We start from the raw sequence: 16,592 nt of genomic DNA on the forward strand, positions 1-16,592 counted from the left end.
AATTGTTCACCTGTTCAGGTACTCATTGGCCAATAGTTGTTCAGCTGTTCAGGTACTCATTGGCCAATATTTGTTCACCTGTTCAGGTACTCATTGGCCAATAGTTGTTCAGCTGTTCAGGTACGCATTGGCCAATAGTTGTTCAGCTGTTCAGGTATTCATTGGCTAATAGTTGTTCAGCTGTTCAGATACGCATTGGCCAATAATTGTTCAGCTGTTCAGGTTTTCATTGGCCAATAGTTGTTCAGCTGTTCTGGTTTTCATTGGCTAATAGTTGTTTAGCTGTTCAGGTATGCATTGGCTAATTGTTCTTCAGCTGTTCAGGTTCTCATTGGCCAATAGTTGTTCAGCTGTTCAGGTACTCATTGGCCAATAGTTGTTTAGCTGTTCAGGTACGCATTGGCTAATAATTGTTCACCTGTTCAGGTACTCATTGGCCAATAGTTGTTCAGCTGTTCAGGTATGCATTGGCTAATAGTTCTTCAGCTGTTCAGGTACGCATTGGCCAATAGTTGTTCAGCTGTTCAGTTACGCATTGGCTAATAGTTGTTCACCTGTTCAGGTACTCATTGGCCAATAATTGTTCACCTGTTCAGGTACTCATTGGCCAACAGTTGTTCAGCTGTTCAGGTACTCATTGGCCAATATTTGTTCACCTGTTCAGGTACTCATTGGCCAATAGTTGTTCAGCTGTTCAGGTACGCATTGGCCAATAGTTGTTCAGCTGTTCAGGTATTCATTGGCTAATAGTTGTTCAGCTGTTCTGATACGCATTGGCCAATAATTGTTCAGCTGTTCAGATACTCATTGGCCAATAGTTGTTCAGCTGTTCAGGTATGCATTGGTCAATAGTTGTTCAGCTGTTCAGGTATTCATTGGCCAATAGTTGCTCAGCTGTTCAGATATTCATTGGCCAATAGTTGTTCAGCTGTTCAGGTTTTCATTGGCCAATAATTGTTGAGCTGTTCAGGTACACATTGGCCAATATTTGTTCAGCTCTTCAGGTATGCATTGGCCAATAGTTGTTCAGCTGTTCAGGTATTCATTGGCCAATAGTTGTGCAGCTGTTCAGGTATGCATTGGTCAATAGTTGTTCAGCTGTTCAGGTATTCATTGGCCAATAGTTGCTCAGCTGTTCAGATATTCATTGGCCAATAGTTGTTCAGCTGTTCAGGTTTTCATTGGCCAATAGTTGTTCAGCTGTTCAGGTACACATTGGCCAATAGTTGTTCAGCTGTTCAGGTATGCATTGGCCAATAGTTGTTCAGCTGTTCAGGTATTCATTGGCCAATAGTTGCTCAGCTGTTCAGATATTCATTGGCCAATAGTTGTTCAGCTGTTCAGGTTTTCATTGGCCAATAGTTGTTCAGCTGTTCAGGTTTTCATTGGCCAATAGTTTTTCAGCTGTTCAGGTACACATTGGCCAATAGTTGTTCAGCTGTTCAGCTACGCATTGGCCAATAGTTGTTCACCTGTTCAGGTACTCATTGGCCAATAATTGTTCACCTGTTCAGGTACTCATTGGCCAATAGTTGTTCAGCTGTTCAGGTACTCATTGGCCAATATTTGTTCACCTGTTCAGGTACTCATTGGCCAATAGTTGTTCAGCTGTTCAGGTACGCATTGGCCAATAGTTGTTCAGCTGTTCAGGTATTCATTGGCTAATAGTTGTTCAGCTGTTCTGATACGCATTGGCCAATAATTGTTCAGCTGATCAGATACTCATTGGCCAATAGTTGTTCAGCTGTTCAGGTATGCATTGGTCAATAGTTGTTCAGCTGTTCAGGTATTCATTGGCCAATAGTTGCTCAGCTGTTCAGATATTCATTGGCCAATAGTTGTTCAGCTGTTCAGGTTTTCATTGGCCAATAGTTGTTCAGCTGTTCAGGTACACATTGGCCAATATTTGTTCAGCTGTTCAGGTATGCATTGGCCAATAGTTGTTCAGCTGTTCAGGTATTCATTGGCCAATAGTTGTTCAGCTGTTCAGGTATGCATTGGTCAATAGTTGTTCAGCTGTTCAGGTTTTCATTGGCCAATAGTTGTTCAGCTGTTCAGGTACACATTGGCCAATATTTGTTCAGCTGTTCAGGTATGCATTGGCCAATAGTTGTTCAGCTGTTCAGGTATTCATTGGCCAATAGTTGTTCAGCTGTTCAGGTATGCATTGGCCAATAGTTGTTCAGCTGTTCAGGTATGCATTGGCCAATAGTTGCTCAGCTGTTCAGGTATTCATTGGCCAATAGTTGCTCAGCTGTTCAGATATTCATTGGCCAATAGTTGTTCAGCTGTTCAGGTTTTCATTGGCCAATAGTTGTTCAGCTGTTCAGGTACACATTGGCCAATAGTTGTTCAGCTGTTCAGGTATGCATTGTCCAATAGTTGTTCAGCTGTTCAGGTTTTCATTGGCCAATAGTTGTTCAGCTGTTCAGGTTTTCATTGGCCAATAGTTTTTCAGTTGTTCAGGTACACATTGGCCAATAGTTGTTCAGCTGTTCAGCTACGCATTGGCCAATAGTTGTTCAGCTGTTCAGATACGCATTGGCCAATAATTGTTCAGCTGTTCAGGTACGCATTGGCCAATAGTTGTTCAGCTGTTCAGGTACTCATTGGCCAGTAGTTGTTTAGCTGTTCAGGTATTAATTGGCCAATAGTTGCTCAGCTGTTCAGATATTCATTGGCCAATAGTTGTTCAGCTGTTCAGGTACGCATTGGCTAATAATTGTTTAGCTATTCAGGTATGCATTGGCTAATAATTGTTTACCTGTTCAGGTACTCATTGGCCAATAGTTGTTCAGCTGTTCAGGTACTCATTGGCCAATAGTTGTTCAGCTGTTCAGGTACGCATTGGCCAATAGTTGTTCAGCTGTTCAGGTACGCATTGGCCAATAGTTGTTCAGCTGTTCAGGTATTCATTGGCCAATAGTTGTTCAGCTGTTCAGGTACGCATTGGCTAATAATTGTTCACCTGTTCAGGTACTCATTGGCCAATAGTTGTTCAGCTGTTCAGGTATTCATTGGCTAATAGTTGTTCAGCTGTTCAGATACGCATTGGCCGATAATTGTTCAGCTGTTCAGGTTTTCATTGGCCAATAGTTGTTCAGCTGTTCAGGTTTTCATTAGCTAATAGTTGTTTAGCTGTTCAGGTATGCATTGGCTAATTGTTCTTCAGCTGTTCAGGTTCTCATTGGCCAATAGTTGTTCAGCTGTTCAGGTATGCATTGGTCAATAGTTGTTCAGCTGTTCAGATATTCATTGGCCAATAGTTGTTCAGCTGTTCAGTTACGCATTGGCTAATAGTTGTTCACCTGTTCAGGTACTCATTGGCCAATAATTGTTCACCTGTTCAGGTACTCATTGGCCAATAGTTGTTCAGCTGTTCAGGTACTCATTGGCCAATATTTGTTCACCTGTTCAGGTACTCATTGGCCAATAGTTGTTCAGCTGTTCAGGTACGCATTGGCCAATAGTTGTTCAGCTGTTCAGGTATTCATTGGCTAATAGTTGTTCAGCTGTTCAGATACGCATTGGCCAATAATTGTTCAGCTGTTCAGGTTTTCATTGGCCAATAGTTGTTCAGCTGTTCTGGTTTTCATTGGCTAATAGTTGTTTAGCTGTTCAGGTATGCATTGGCTAATTGTTCTTCAGCTGTTCAGGTTCTCATTGGCCAATAGTTGTTCAGCTGTTCAGGTACTCATTGGCCAATAGTTGTTTAGCTGTTCAGGTACGCATTGGCTAATAATTGTTCACCTGTTCAGGTACTCATTGGCCAATAGTTGTTCAGCTGTTCAGGTATGCATTGGCTAATAGTTCTTCAGCTGTTCAGGTACGCATTGGCCAATAGTTGTTCAGCTGTTCAGTTACGCATTGGCTAATAGTTGTTCACCTGTTCAGGTACTCATTGGCCAATAATTGTTCACCTGTTCAGGTACTCATTGGCCAACAGTTGTTCAGCTGTTCAGGTACTCATTGGCCAATATTTGTTCACCTGTTCAGGTACTCATTGGCCAATAGTTGTTCAGCTGTTCAGGTACGCATTGGCCAATAGTTGTTCAGCTGTTCAGGTATTCATTGGCTAATAGTTGTTCAGCTGTTCTGATACGCATTGGCCAATAATTGTTCAGCTGTTCAGATACTCATTGGCCAATAGTTGTTCAGCTGTTCAGGTATGCATTGGTAAATAGTTGTTCAGCTGTTCAGGTATTCATTGGCCAATAGTTGCTCAGCTGTTCAGATATTCATTGGCCAATAGTTGTTCAGCTGTTCAGGTTTTCATTGGCCAATAGTTGTTGAGCTGTTCAGGTACACATTGGCCAATATTTGTTCAGCTCTTCAGGTATGCATTGGCCAATAGTTGTTCAGCTGTTCAGGTATTCATTGGCCAATAGTTGTTCAGCTGTTCAGGTATGCATTGGTCAATAGTTGTTCAGCTGTTCAGGTATTCATTGGCCAATAGTTGCTCAGCTGTTCAGATATTCATTGGCCAATAGTTGTTCAGCTGTTCAGGTTTTCATTGGCCAATAGTTGTTCAGCTGTTCAGGTACGCATTGGCCAATAGTTGTTCAGCTGTTCAGGTATGCATTGGCCAATAATTGCTCAGCTGTTCAGGTATTCATTGGCCAATAGTTGCTCAGCTGTTCAGATATTCATTGGCCAAAAGTTGTTCAGCTGTTCAGGTTTTCATTGGCCAATAGTTGTTCAGCTGTTCAGGTACACATTGGCCAATAGTTGTTCAGCTGTTCAGGTATGCATTGTCCAATAGTTGTTCAGCTGTTCAGGTTTTCATTGGCCAATAGTTGTTCAGCTGTTCAGGTTTTCATTGGCCAATAGTTTTTCAGCTGTTCAGGTACACATTGGCCAATAGTTGTTCAGCTGTTCAGCTACGCATTGGCCAATAGTTGTTCAGCTGTTCAGATACGCATTGGCCAATAATTGTTCAGCTGTTCAGGTACGCATTGGCCAATAGTTGTTCAGCTGTTCAGGTACTCATTGGCCAGTAGTTGTTTAGCTGTTCAGGTATTAATTGGCCAATAGTTGCTCAGCTGTTCAGATATTCATTGGCCAATAGTTGTTCAGCTGTTCAGGTACGCATTGGCTAATAATTGTTCACCTGTTCAGGTACTCATTGGCCAATAGTTGTTTAGCTGTTCAGGTATGCATTGGCTAATAATTGTTTACCTGTTCAGGTACTCATTGGCCAATAGTTGTTCAGCTGTTCAGGTACTCATTGGCCAATAGTTGTTCAGCTGTTCAGGTACGCATTGGCCAATAGTTGTTCAGCTGTTCAGGTACGCATTGGCCAATAGTTGTTCAGCTGTTCAGGTATTCATTGGCCAATAGTTGCTCAGCTGTTCAGATATTCATTGGCCAATAGTTCTTCAGCTGTTCAGGTACGCATTGGCCAATAGTTGTTCAGCTTTTCAGGTACTCATTGGCCAATGGTTGTTCAGCTGTTCAGGTTTTCATTGGCTAATAGTTGTTCAGCTGTTCAGGTATGCATTGGCTAATTGTTCTTCAGCTGTTCAGGTTCTCATTGGCCAATAGTTGTTCAGCTGTTCAGGTACTCATTGGCCAATAGTTGTTCACCTGTTCAGGTACTCATTGGCCAATAGTTGTTCAGCTGTTCAGGTATTCATTGGCTAATAGTTGTTCAGCTGTTCAGATACGCATTGGCCAATAATTGTTCAGCTGTTCAGGTTTTCATTGGCCAATAGTTGTTCAGCTGTTCAGGTTTTCATTAGCTAATAGTTGTTTAGCTGTTCAGGTATGCATTGGCTAATTGTTCTTCAGCTGTTCAGGTTCTCATTGGCCAATAGTTGTTCAGCTGTTCAGGTATGCATTGGTCAATAGTTGTTCAGCTGGTCAGGTATTCATTGGCCAATAGTTGCTCAGCTGTTCAGATATTCATTGGCCAATAGTTGTTCAGCTGTTCAGTTACACATTGGCTAATAGTTGTTCACCTGTTCAGGTACTCATTGGCCAATAATTGTTCACCTGTTCAGGTACTCATTGGCCAATAGTTGTTCAGCTGTTCAGGTACTCATTGGCCAATATTTGTTCACCTGTTCAGGTACTCATTGGCCAATAGTTGTTCAGCTGTTCAGGTACGCATTGGCCAATAGTTGTTCAGCTGTTCAGGTATTCATTGGCTAATAGTTGTTCAGCTGTTCAGATACGCATTGGCCAATAATTGTTCAGCTGTTCAGGTTTTCATTGGCCAATAGTTGTTCAGCTGTTCTGGTTTTCATTGGCTAATAGTTGTTTAGCTGTTCAGGTATGCATTGGCTAATTGTTCTTCAGCTGTTCAGGTTCTCATTGGCCAATAGTTGTTCAGCTGTTCAGGTACTCATTGGCCAATAGTTGTTTAGCTGTTCAGGTACGCATTGGCTAATAATTGTTCACCTGTTCAGGTACTCATTGGCCAATAGTTGTTCAGCTGTTCAGGTATGCATTGGCTAATAGTTCTTCAGCTGTTCAGGTACGCATTGGCCAATAGTTGTTCAGCTGTTCAGTTACGCATTGGCTAATAGTTGTTCACCTGTTCAGGTACTCATTGGCCAATAATTGTTCACCTGTTCAGGTACTCATTGGCCAACAGTTGTTCAGCTGTTCAGGTACTCATTGGCCAATATTTGTTCACCTGTTCAGGTACTCATTGGCCAATAGTTGTTCAGCTGTTCAGGTACGCATTGGCCAATAGTTGTTCAGCTGTTCAGGTATTCATTGGCTAATAGTTGTTCAGCTGTTCTGATACGCATTGGCCAATAATTGTTCAGCTGTTCAGATACTCATTGGCCAATAGTTGTTCAGCTGTTCAGGTATGCATTGGTCAATAGTTGTTCAGCTGTTCAGGTATTCATTGGCCAATAGTTGCTCAGCTGTTCAGATATTCATTGGCCAATAGTTGTTCAGCTGTTCAGGTTTTCATTGGCCAATAGTTGTTGAGCTGTTCAGGTACACATTGGCCAATATTTGTTCAGCTCTTCAGGTATGCATTGGCCAATAGTTGTTCAGCTGTTCAGGTATTCATTGGCCAATAGTTGTTCAGCTGTTCAGGTATGCATTGGTCAATAGTTGTTCAGCTGTTCAGGTATTCATTGGCCAATAGTTGCTCAGCTGTTCAGATATTCATTGGCCAATAGTTGTTCAGCTGTTCAGGTTTTCATTGGCCAATAGTTGTTCAGCTGTTCAGGTACACATTGGCCAATAGTTGTTCAGCTGTTCAGGTATGCATTGGCCAATAGTTGTTCAGCTGTTCAGGTATTCATTGGCCAATAGTTGCTCAGCTGTTCAGATATTCATTGGCCAATAGTTGTTCAGCTGTTCAGGTTTTCATTGGCCAATAGTTGTTCAGCTGTTCAGGTTTTCATTGGCCAATAGTTTTTCAGCTGTTCAGGTACACATTGGCCAATAGTTGTTCAGCTGTTCAGCTACGCATTGGCCAATAGTTGTTCACCTGTTCAGGTACTCATTGGCCAATAATTGTTCACCTGTTCAGGTACTCATTGGCCAATAGTTGTTCAGCTGTTCAGGTACTCATTGGCCAATATTTGTTCACCTGTTCAGGTACTCATTGGCCAATAGTTGTTCAGCTGTTCAGGTACGCATTGGCCAATAGTTGTTCAGCTGTTCAGGTATTCATTGGCTAATAGTTGTTCAGCTGTTCTGATACGCATTGGCCAATAATTGTTCAGCTGTTCAGATACTCATTGGCCAATAGTTGTTCAGCTGTTCAGGTATGCATTGGTCAATAGTTGTTCAGCTGTTCAGGTATTCATTGGCCAATAGTTGCTCAGCTGTTCAGATATTCATTGGCCAATAGTTGTTCAGCTGTTCAGGTTTTCATTGGCCAATAGTTGTTCAGCTGTTCAGGTACACATTGGCCAATATTTGTTCAGCTGTTCAGGTATGCATTGGCCAATAGTTGTTCAGCTGTTCAGGTATTCATTGGCCAATAGTTGTTCAGCTGTTCAGGTATGCATTGGTCAATAGTTGTTCAGCTGTTCAGGTTTTCATTGGCCAATAGTTGTTCAGCTGTTCAGGTACACATTGGCCAATATTTGTTCAGCTGTTCAGGTATGCATTGGCCAATAGTTGTTCAGCTGTTCAGGTATTCATTGGCCAATAGTTGTTCAGCTGTTCAGGTATGCATTGGCCAATAGTTGTTCAGCTGTTCAGGTATGCATTGGCCAATAGTTGCTCAGCTGTTCAGGTATTCATTGGCCAATAGTTGCTCAGCTGTTCAGATATTCATTGGCCAATAGTTGTTCAGCTGTTCAGGTTTTCATTGGCCAATAGTTGTTCAGCTGTTCAGGTACACATTGGCCAATAGTTGTTCAGCTGTTCAGGTATGCATTGTCCAATAGATGTTCAGCTGTTCAGGTTTTCATTGGCCAATAGTTGTTCAGCTGTTCAGGTTTTCATTGGCCAATAGTTTTTCAGCTGTTCAGGTACACATTGGCCAATAGTTGTTCAGCTGTTCAGCTACGCATTGGCCAATAGTTGTTCAGCTGTTCAGATACGCATTGGCCAATAATTGTTCAGCTGTTCAGGTACGCATTGGCCAATAGTTGTTCAGCTGTTCAGGTACTCATTGGCCAGTAGTTGTTTAGCTGTTCAGGTATTAATTGGCCAATAGTTGCTCAGCTGTTCAGATATTCATTGGCCAATAGTTGTTCAGCTGTTCAGGTACGCATTGGCTAATAATTGTTCACCTGTTCAGGTACTCATTGGCCAATAGTTGTTTAGCTGTTCAGGTATGCATTGGCTAATAATTGTTTACCTGTTCAGGTACTCATTGGCCAATAGTTGTTCAGCTGTTCAGGTACTCATTGGCCAATAGTTGTTCAGCTGTTCAGGTACGCATTGGCCAATAGTTGTTCAGCTGTTCAGGTACGCATTGGCCAATAGTTGTTCAGCTGTTCAGGTATTCATTGGCCAATAGTTGTTCAGCTGTTCAGGTACGCATTGGCTAATAATTGTTCACCTGTTCAGGTACTCATTGGCCAATAGTTGTTCAGCTGTTCAGGTATTCATTGGCTAATAGTTGTTCAGCTGTTCAGATACGCATTGGCCAATAATTGTTCAGCTGTTCAGGTTTTCATTGGCCAATAGTTGTTCAGCTGTTCAGGTTTTCATTAGCTAATAGTTGTTTAGCTGTTCAGGTATGCATTGGCTAATTGTTCTTCAGCTGTTCAGGTTCTCATTGGCCAATAGTTGTTCAGCTGTTCAGGTATGCATTGGTCAATAGTTGTTCAGCTGGTCAGGTATTCATTGGCCAATAGTTGCTCAGCTGTTCAGATATTCATTGGCCAATAGTTGTTCAGCTGTTCAGTTACGCATTGGCTAATAGTTGTTCACCTGTTCAGGTACTCATTGGCCAATAATTGTTCACCTGTTCAGGTACTCATTGGCCAATAGTTGTTCAGCTGTTCAGGTACGCATTGGCCAATAGTTGTTCAGCTGTTCAGGTATGCATTGGCCAATAGTTGTTCAGCTGTTCAGGTATTCATTGGCTAATAGTTGTTCAGCTGTTCAGATACGCATTGGCCAATAATTGTTCAGCTGTTCAGGTTTTCATTGGCCAATAGTTGTTCAGCTGTTCTGGTTTTCATTGGCTAATAGTTGTTTAGCTGTTCAGGTATGCATTGGCTAATTGTTCTTCAGCTGTTCAGGTTCTCATTGGCCAATAGTTGTTCAGCTGTTCAGGTACTCATTGGCCAATAGTTGTTTAGCTGTTCAGGTACGCATTGGCTAATAATTGTTCACCTGTTCAGGTACTCATTGGCCAATAGTTGTTCAGCTGTTCAGGTATGCATTGGCTAATAGTTCTTCAGCTGTTCAGGTACGCATTGGCCAATAGTTGTTCAGCTGTTCAGTTACGCATTGGCTAATAGTTGTTCACCTGTTCAGGTACTCATTGGCCAATAGTTGTTCAGCTGTTCAGGTACTCATTGGCCAATAGTTGTTCAGCTGTTCAGGTACGCATTGGCCAATAGTTGTTCAGCTGTTCAGGTACGCATTGGCCAATAGTTGTTCAGCTGTTCAGGTATTCATTGGCTAATAGTTGTTCAGCTGTTCAGATACGCATTGGCCAATAATTGTTCAGCTGTTCAGATACTCATTGGCCAATAGTTGTTCAGCTGTTCAGGTACGCATTGGCCAATAGTTGTTCAGCTGTTCAGGTATTCATTGGCTAATAGTTGCTCAGCTGTTCAGATATTCATTGGCCAATAGTTGTTCAGCTGTTCAGGTTTTCATTGGCCAATAGTTGTTCAGCTGTTCAGGTACACATTGGCCAATAGTTGTTCAGCTGTTCAGGTATGCATTGGCCAATAGTTGTTCAGCTGTTCAGGTATTCATTGGCCAATAGTTGCTCAGCTGTTCAGATATTCATTGGCGAATAGTTGTTCAGCTGTTCAGGTTTTCATTGGCGAATAGTTGTTCAGCTGTTCAGGTTTTCATTGGCTAATAATTGTTCAGCTGTTCAGATACGCATTGGCCAATAATTGTTCAGCTGTTCAGATACTCATTGGCCAATAGTTGTTCAGCTGTTCAGATATTCATTGGTCAATAGTTGTTCAGCTGTTCAGGTTTTCATTGGCCAATAGTTGTTCAGCTGTTCAGGTACACATTGGCCAATAGTTGTTCAGCTGTTCAGGTATGCATTGGCCAATAGTTGTTCAGCTGTTCAGGTATTCATTGGCCAATAGTTGCTCAGCTGTTCAGATATTCATTGGCCAATAGTTGTTCAGCTGTTCAGGTACGCATTGGCCAATAGTTGTTCAGCTGTTCAGGTTTTCATTGGCCAATAGTTGTTCAGCTGTTCAGGTACACATTGGCCAATAGTTGTTCAGCTGTTCAGGTATTCATTGGCCAATAGTTGTTCAGCTGTTCAGGTACGCATTGGCTAATAATTGTTCACCTGTTCAGGTACTCATTGGCCAATAGTAGTTTAGCTGTTCAGGTACGCATTGGCTAATAACTGTTTACCTGTTCAGGTACTCATTGGCCAATAGTTGTTCACCTGTTCAGGTACTCATTGGCCAATAGATGTTCAGCTGTTCAGGTACGCATTGGCCAATAGTTGTTCAGCTGTTCAGGTATTCATTGGCTAATAGTTGTTCAGCTGTTCAGGTACGCATTGGCCAATAGTTGTTCAGCTGTTCAGGCATTCATTGGCCAATAGTTGCTCAGCTGTTCAGGTTTTCATTGGCCAATAGTTGTTCAGCTGTTCAGGTTTTCATTGGCCAATAGTTGTTCAGCTGTTCAGGTATGCATTGGTCAATAGTTGTTCAGCTGTTCAGATACGCATTGGCCAATAATTGTTCAGCTGTTCAGGTACGCATTGGCCAATAGTTGTTCAGCTGTTCAGGTACTCATTGGCCAGTAGTTGTTTAGCTGTTCAGGTATTCATTGGCCAATAGTTGTTCAGCTGTTCAGGTACACATTGGCCAATAGTTGTTCAGCTGTTCAGCTACGCATTGGCCAGTAGTTGTTTAGCTGTTCAGGTATTCATTGGCCAATAGTTGTTCAGCTGTTCAGGTTTTCATTGGCCAATAGTTGTTCAGCTGTTCAGGTTTTCATTGGCCAATAGTTGTTCAGCTGTTCAGGTATGCATTGGTCAATAGTTGTTCAGCTGTTCAGATATTCATTGGCCAATAGTTGTTCAGCTGTTCAGGTTTTCATTGGCCAATAGTTGTTCAGCTGTTCAGGTACACATTGGCCAATATTTGTTCAGCTGTTCAGGTATGCATTGGCCAATAGTTGTTCAGCTGTTCAGGTATTCATTGGCCAATAGTTGTTCAGCTGTTCAGGTATGCATTGGTCAATAGTTGTTCAGCTGTTCAGGTTTTCATTGGCCAATAGTTGTTCAGCTGTTCAGGTACACATTGGCCAATATTTGTTCAGCTGTTCAGGTATGCATTGGCCAATAGTTGTTCAGCTGTTCAGGTATTCATTGGCCAATAGTTGTTCAGCTGTTCAGGTATGCATTGGCCAATAGTTGTTCAGCTGTTCAGGTATGCATTGGCCAATAGTTGCTCAGCTGTTCAGGTATTCATTGGCCAATAGTTGCTCAGCTGTTCAGATATTCATTGGCCAATAGTTGTTCAGCTGTTCAGGTTTTCATTGGCCAATAGTTGTTCAGCTGTTCAGGTACACATTGGCCAATAGTTGTTCAGCTGTTCAGGTATGCATTGTTCAATAGTTGTTCAGCTGTTCAGGTTTTCATTGGCCAATAGTTGTTCAGCTGTTCAGGTTTTCATTGGCCAATAGTTTTTCAGCTGTTCAGGTACACATTGGCCAATAGTTGTTCAGCTGTTCAGCTACGCATTGGCCAATAGTTGTTCAGCTGTTCAGATACGCATTGGCCAATAATTGTTCAGCTGTTCAGGTACGCATTGGCCAATAGTTGTTCAGCTGTTCAGGTACTCATTGGCCAGTAGTTGTTTAGCTGTTCAGGTATTAATTGGCCAATAGTTGCTCAGCTGTTCAGATATTCATTGGCCAATAGTTGTTCAGCTGTTCAGGTACGCATTGGCTAATAATTGTTCACCTGTTCAGGTACTCATTGGCCAATAGTTGTTTAGCTGTTCAGGTATGCATTGGCTAATAATTGTTTACCTGTTCAGGTACTCATTGGCCAATAGTTGTTCAGCTGTTCAGGTACTCATTGGCCAATAGTTGTTCAGCTGTTCAGGTACGCATTGGCCAATAGTTGTTCAGCTGTTCAGGTACGCATTGGCCAATAGTTGTTCAGCTGTTCAGGTATTCATTGGCCAATAGTTGTTCAGCTGTTCAGGTACGCATTGGCTAATAATTGTTCACCTGTTCAGGTACTCATTGGCCAATAGTTGTTCAGCTGTTCAGGTATTCATTGGCTAATAGTTGTTCAGCTGTTCAGATACGCATTGGCCAATAATTGTTCAGCTGTTCAGGTTTTCATTGGCCAATAGTTGTTCAGCTGTTCAGGTTTTCATTAGCTAATAGTTGTTTAGCTGTTCAGGTATGCATTGGCTAATTGTTCTTCAGCTGTTCAGGTTCTCATTGGCCAATAGTTGTTCAGCTGTTCAGGTATGCATTGGTCAATAGTTGTTCAGCTGGTCAGGTATTCATTGGCCAATAGTTGCTCAGCTGTTCAGATATTCATTGGCCAATAGTTGTTCAGCTGTTCAGTTACGCATTGGCTAATAGTTGTTCACCTGTTCAGGTACTCATTGGCCAATAATTGTTCACCTGTTCAGGTACTCATTGGCCAATAGTTGTTCAGCTGTTCAGGTACGCATTGGCCAATAGTTGTTCAGCTGTTCAGGTATGCATTGGCCAATAGTTGTTCAGCTGTTCAGGTATTCATTGGCTAATAGTTGTTCAGCTGTTCAGATACGCATTGGCCAATAATTGTTCAGCTGTTCAGGTTTTCATTGGCCAATAGTTGTTCAGCTGTTCTGGTTTTCATTGGCTAATAGTTGTTTAGCTGTTCAGGTATGCATTGGCTAATTGTTCTTCAGCTGTTCAGGTTCTCATTGGCCAATAGTTGTTCAGCTGTTCAGGTACTCAATGGCCAATAGTTGTTTAGCTGTTCAGGTACGCATTGGCTAATAATTGTTCACCTGTTCAGGTACTCATTGGCCAATAGTTGTTCAGCTGTTCAGGTATGCATTGGCTAATAGTTCTTCAGCTGTTCAGGTACGCATTGGCCAATAGTTGTTCAGCTGTTCAGTTACGCATTGGCTAATAGTTGTTCACCTGTTCAGGTACTCATTGGCCAATAGTTGTTCAGCTGTTCAGGTACGCATTGGCCAATAGTTGTTCAGCTGTTCAGGTATTCATTGGCTAATAGTTGTTCAGCTGTTCAGATACGCATTGGCCAATAATTGTTCAGCTGTTCAGATACTCATTGGCCAATAGTTGTTCAGCTGTTCAGGTACGCATTGGCCAATAGTTGTTCAGCTGTTCAGGTATTCATTGGCTAATAGTTGCTCAGCTGTTCAGATATTCATTGGCCAATAGTTGTTCAGCTGTTCAGGTATTCATTGGCTAATAGTTGCTCAGCTGTTCAGATATTCATTGGCCAATAGTTGTTCAGCTGTTCAGGTTTTCATTGGCCAATAGTTGTTCAGCTGTTCAGGTACACATTGGCCAATAGTTGTTCAGCTGTTCAGGTATGCATTGGCCAATAGTTGTTCAGCTGTTCAGGTATTCATTGGCCAATAGTTGCTCAGCTGTTCAGATATTCATTGGCCAATAGTTGTTCAGCTGTTCAGGTTTTCATTGGCGAATAGTTGTTCAGCTGTTCAGGTTTTCATTGGCTAATAATTGTTCAGCTGTTCAGATACGCATTGGCCAATAATTGTTCAGCTGTTCAGATACTCATTGGCCAATAGTTGTTCAGCTGTTCAGATATTCATTGGTCAATAGTTGTTCAGCTGTTCAGGTTTTCATTGGCCAATAGTTGTTCAGCTGTTCAGGTACACATTGGCCAATAGTTGTTCAGCTGTTCAGGTATGCATTGGCCAATAGTTGTTCAGCTGTTCAGGTATTCATTGGCCAATAGTTGCTCAGCTGTTCAGATATTCATTGGCCAATAGTTGTTCAGCTGTTCAGGTACGCATTGGCCAATAGTTGTTCAGCTGTTCAGGTACGCATTGGCTAATAATTGTTCACCTGTTCAGGTACTCATTGGCCAATAGTAGTTTAGCTGTTCAGGTACGCATTGGCTAATAATTGTTTACCTGTTCAGGTACTCATTGGCCAATAGTTGTTCACCTGTTCAGGTACTCATTGGCCAATAGTTGTTCAGCTGTTCAGGTACGCATTGGCCAATAGTTGTTCAGCTGTTCAGGTATTCATTGGCTAATAGTTGTTCAGCTGTTCAGGTACGCATTGGCCAATAGTTGTTCAGCTGTTCAGGCATTCATTGGCCAATAGTTGCTCAGCTGTTCAGGTTTTCATTGGCCAATAGTTGTTCAGCTGTTCAGGTTTTCATTGGCCAATAGTTGTTCAGCTGTTCAGGTATGCATTGGTCAATAGTTGTTCAGCTGTTCAGATACGCATTGGCCAATAATTGTTCAGCTGTTCAGGTACGCATTGGCCAATAGTTGTTCAGCTGTTCAGGTACTCATTGGCCAGTAGTTGTTTAGCTGTTCAGGTATTCATTGGCCAATAGTTGTTCAGCTGTTCAGGTACACATTGGCCAATAGTTGTTCAGCTGTTCAGCTACGCATTGGCCAGTAGTTGTTTAGCTGTTCAGGTATTCATTGGCCAATAGTTGTTCAGCTGTTCAGGTTTTCATTGGCCAATAGTTGTTCAGCTGTTCAGGTTTTCATTGGCCAATAGTTGTTCAGCTGTTCAGGTATGCATTGGTCAATAGTTGTTCAGCTGTTCAGATACGCATTGGCCAATAATTGTTCAGCTGTTCAGGTACGCATTGGCCAATAGTTGTTCAGCTGTTCAGGTACTCATTGGCCAGTAGTTGTTTAGCTGTTCAGGTATTCATTGGCCAATAGTTGTTCCGCTGTTCAGGTACACATTGGCCAATAGTTGTTCAGCTGTTCAGCTACGCATTGGCCAGTAGTTGTTTAGCTGTTCAGGTATTCATTGGCCAATAGTTGCTCAGCTGTTCAGATATTCATTGGCCAATAGTTGTTCAGCTGTTCAGGTTTTCATTGGCCAATAGTTGTTCAGCTGTTCAGGTATGCATTGGCCAATAGTTGTTCAGCTGTTCAGGTATTCATTGGCCAATAGTTGTTCAGCTGTTCAGGTACGCATTGGCCAATAGTTGTTCAGCTGTTCAGGTACTCATTGGCCAATAGTTGTTCAGCTGTTCAGGTACGCATTGACTAATAATTTGAACATTTACACGATTTACTCCAATAAAAAATATAGTTCAAATCGTTCAAAGTGTGAAAACAAGTGTGCAATTTGGCACACAGAGGGATACAAGCAATTCAGAAAGTTTCCTGACAGTTAATACAGTTTATTCAATATCACTATATTATTTTAAAATGATCTTTAGTATTTTATGACACAGGTAGATTTACATTAAAAAATAGAGAAATGTGCTTCAAAAAACAGTTTTATAAAGTTTGTCTACATTATTGCTTAATTTAAAATATTCATAATTTGTTATTGTGGAAAATAAATAACTTCATACTCACACAGACTTTAATAGATTTTGAATTATTCCAAACAGTCTATGTAACTTCACTCTGAATCTCATTCTACATGTTACGCATAAAATTTTAAGTAATATTTTCTTGTGGTGCTACTAGCTGATTCAATATTTGAATTTTATTTATGTTCAATGTTGATTTTATTTGAGACAAAACCGTGATATCCTAATTTTAATACAGAAAAACAATTAAATGGCTTTTAACTATTTGAACAAGATGTATACTAAACTGAAAGACGACATAAAATCTTATTTTACAGGAAATATGAAAAGCATTAATCCTAGGCATGACCAATACTAAACAACCTAACTATGTGCCAAATAATTTCAGAAAATATTAAACAAAATATTATTTTTATTATTATTAGAAAAATTATAGGGAATTAACTGTATTAATCTGTCAGAACCACTTTAAATCATG

General features: G+C 41.4%; 1 protein-coding gene across 2 annotated transcripts in view; it reads right to left on the reverse strand.

Annotated features, from left to right (window-relative positions):
- The window catches only part of LOC102805775 (1,5-anhydro-D-fructose reductase-like), a 48,503-nt gene that overhangs the window by 11,001 nt on the left and 20,910 nt on the right, over positions 1–16,592 (reverse strand). The window lies entirely within an intron of this gene.

This window comes from Saccoglossus kowalevskii, chromosome 3, assembly GCF_978046115.1.
Source record: "Saccoglossus kowalevskii chromosome 3, keSacKowa6.1, whole genome shotgun sequence".
NCBI lineage: Eukaryota > Metazoa > Hemichordata > Enteropneusta > Harrimaniidae > Saccoglossus > Saccoglossus kowalevskii.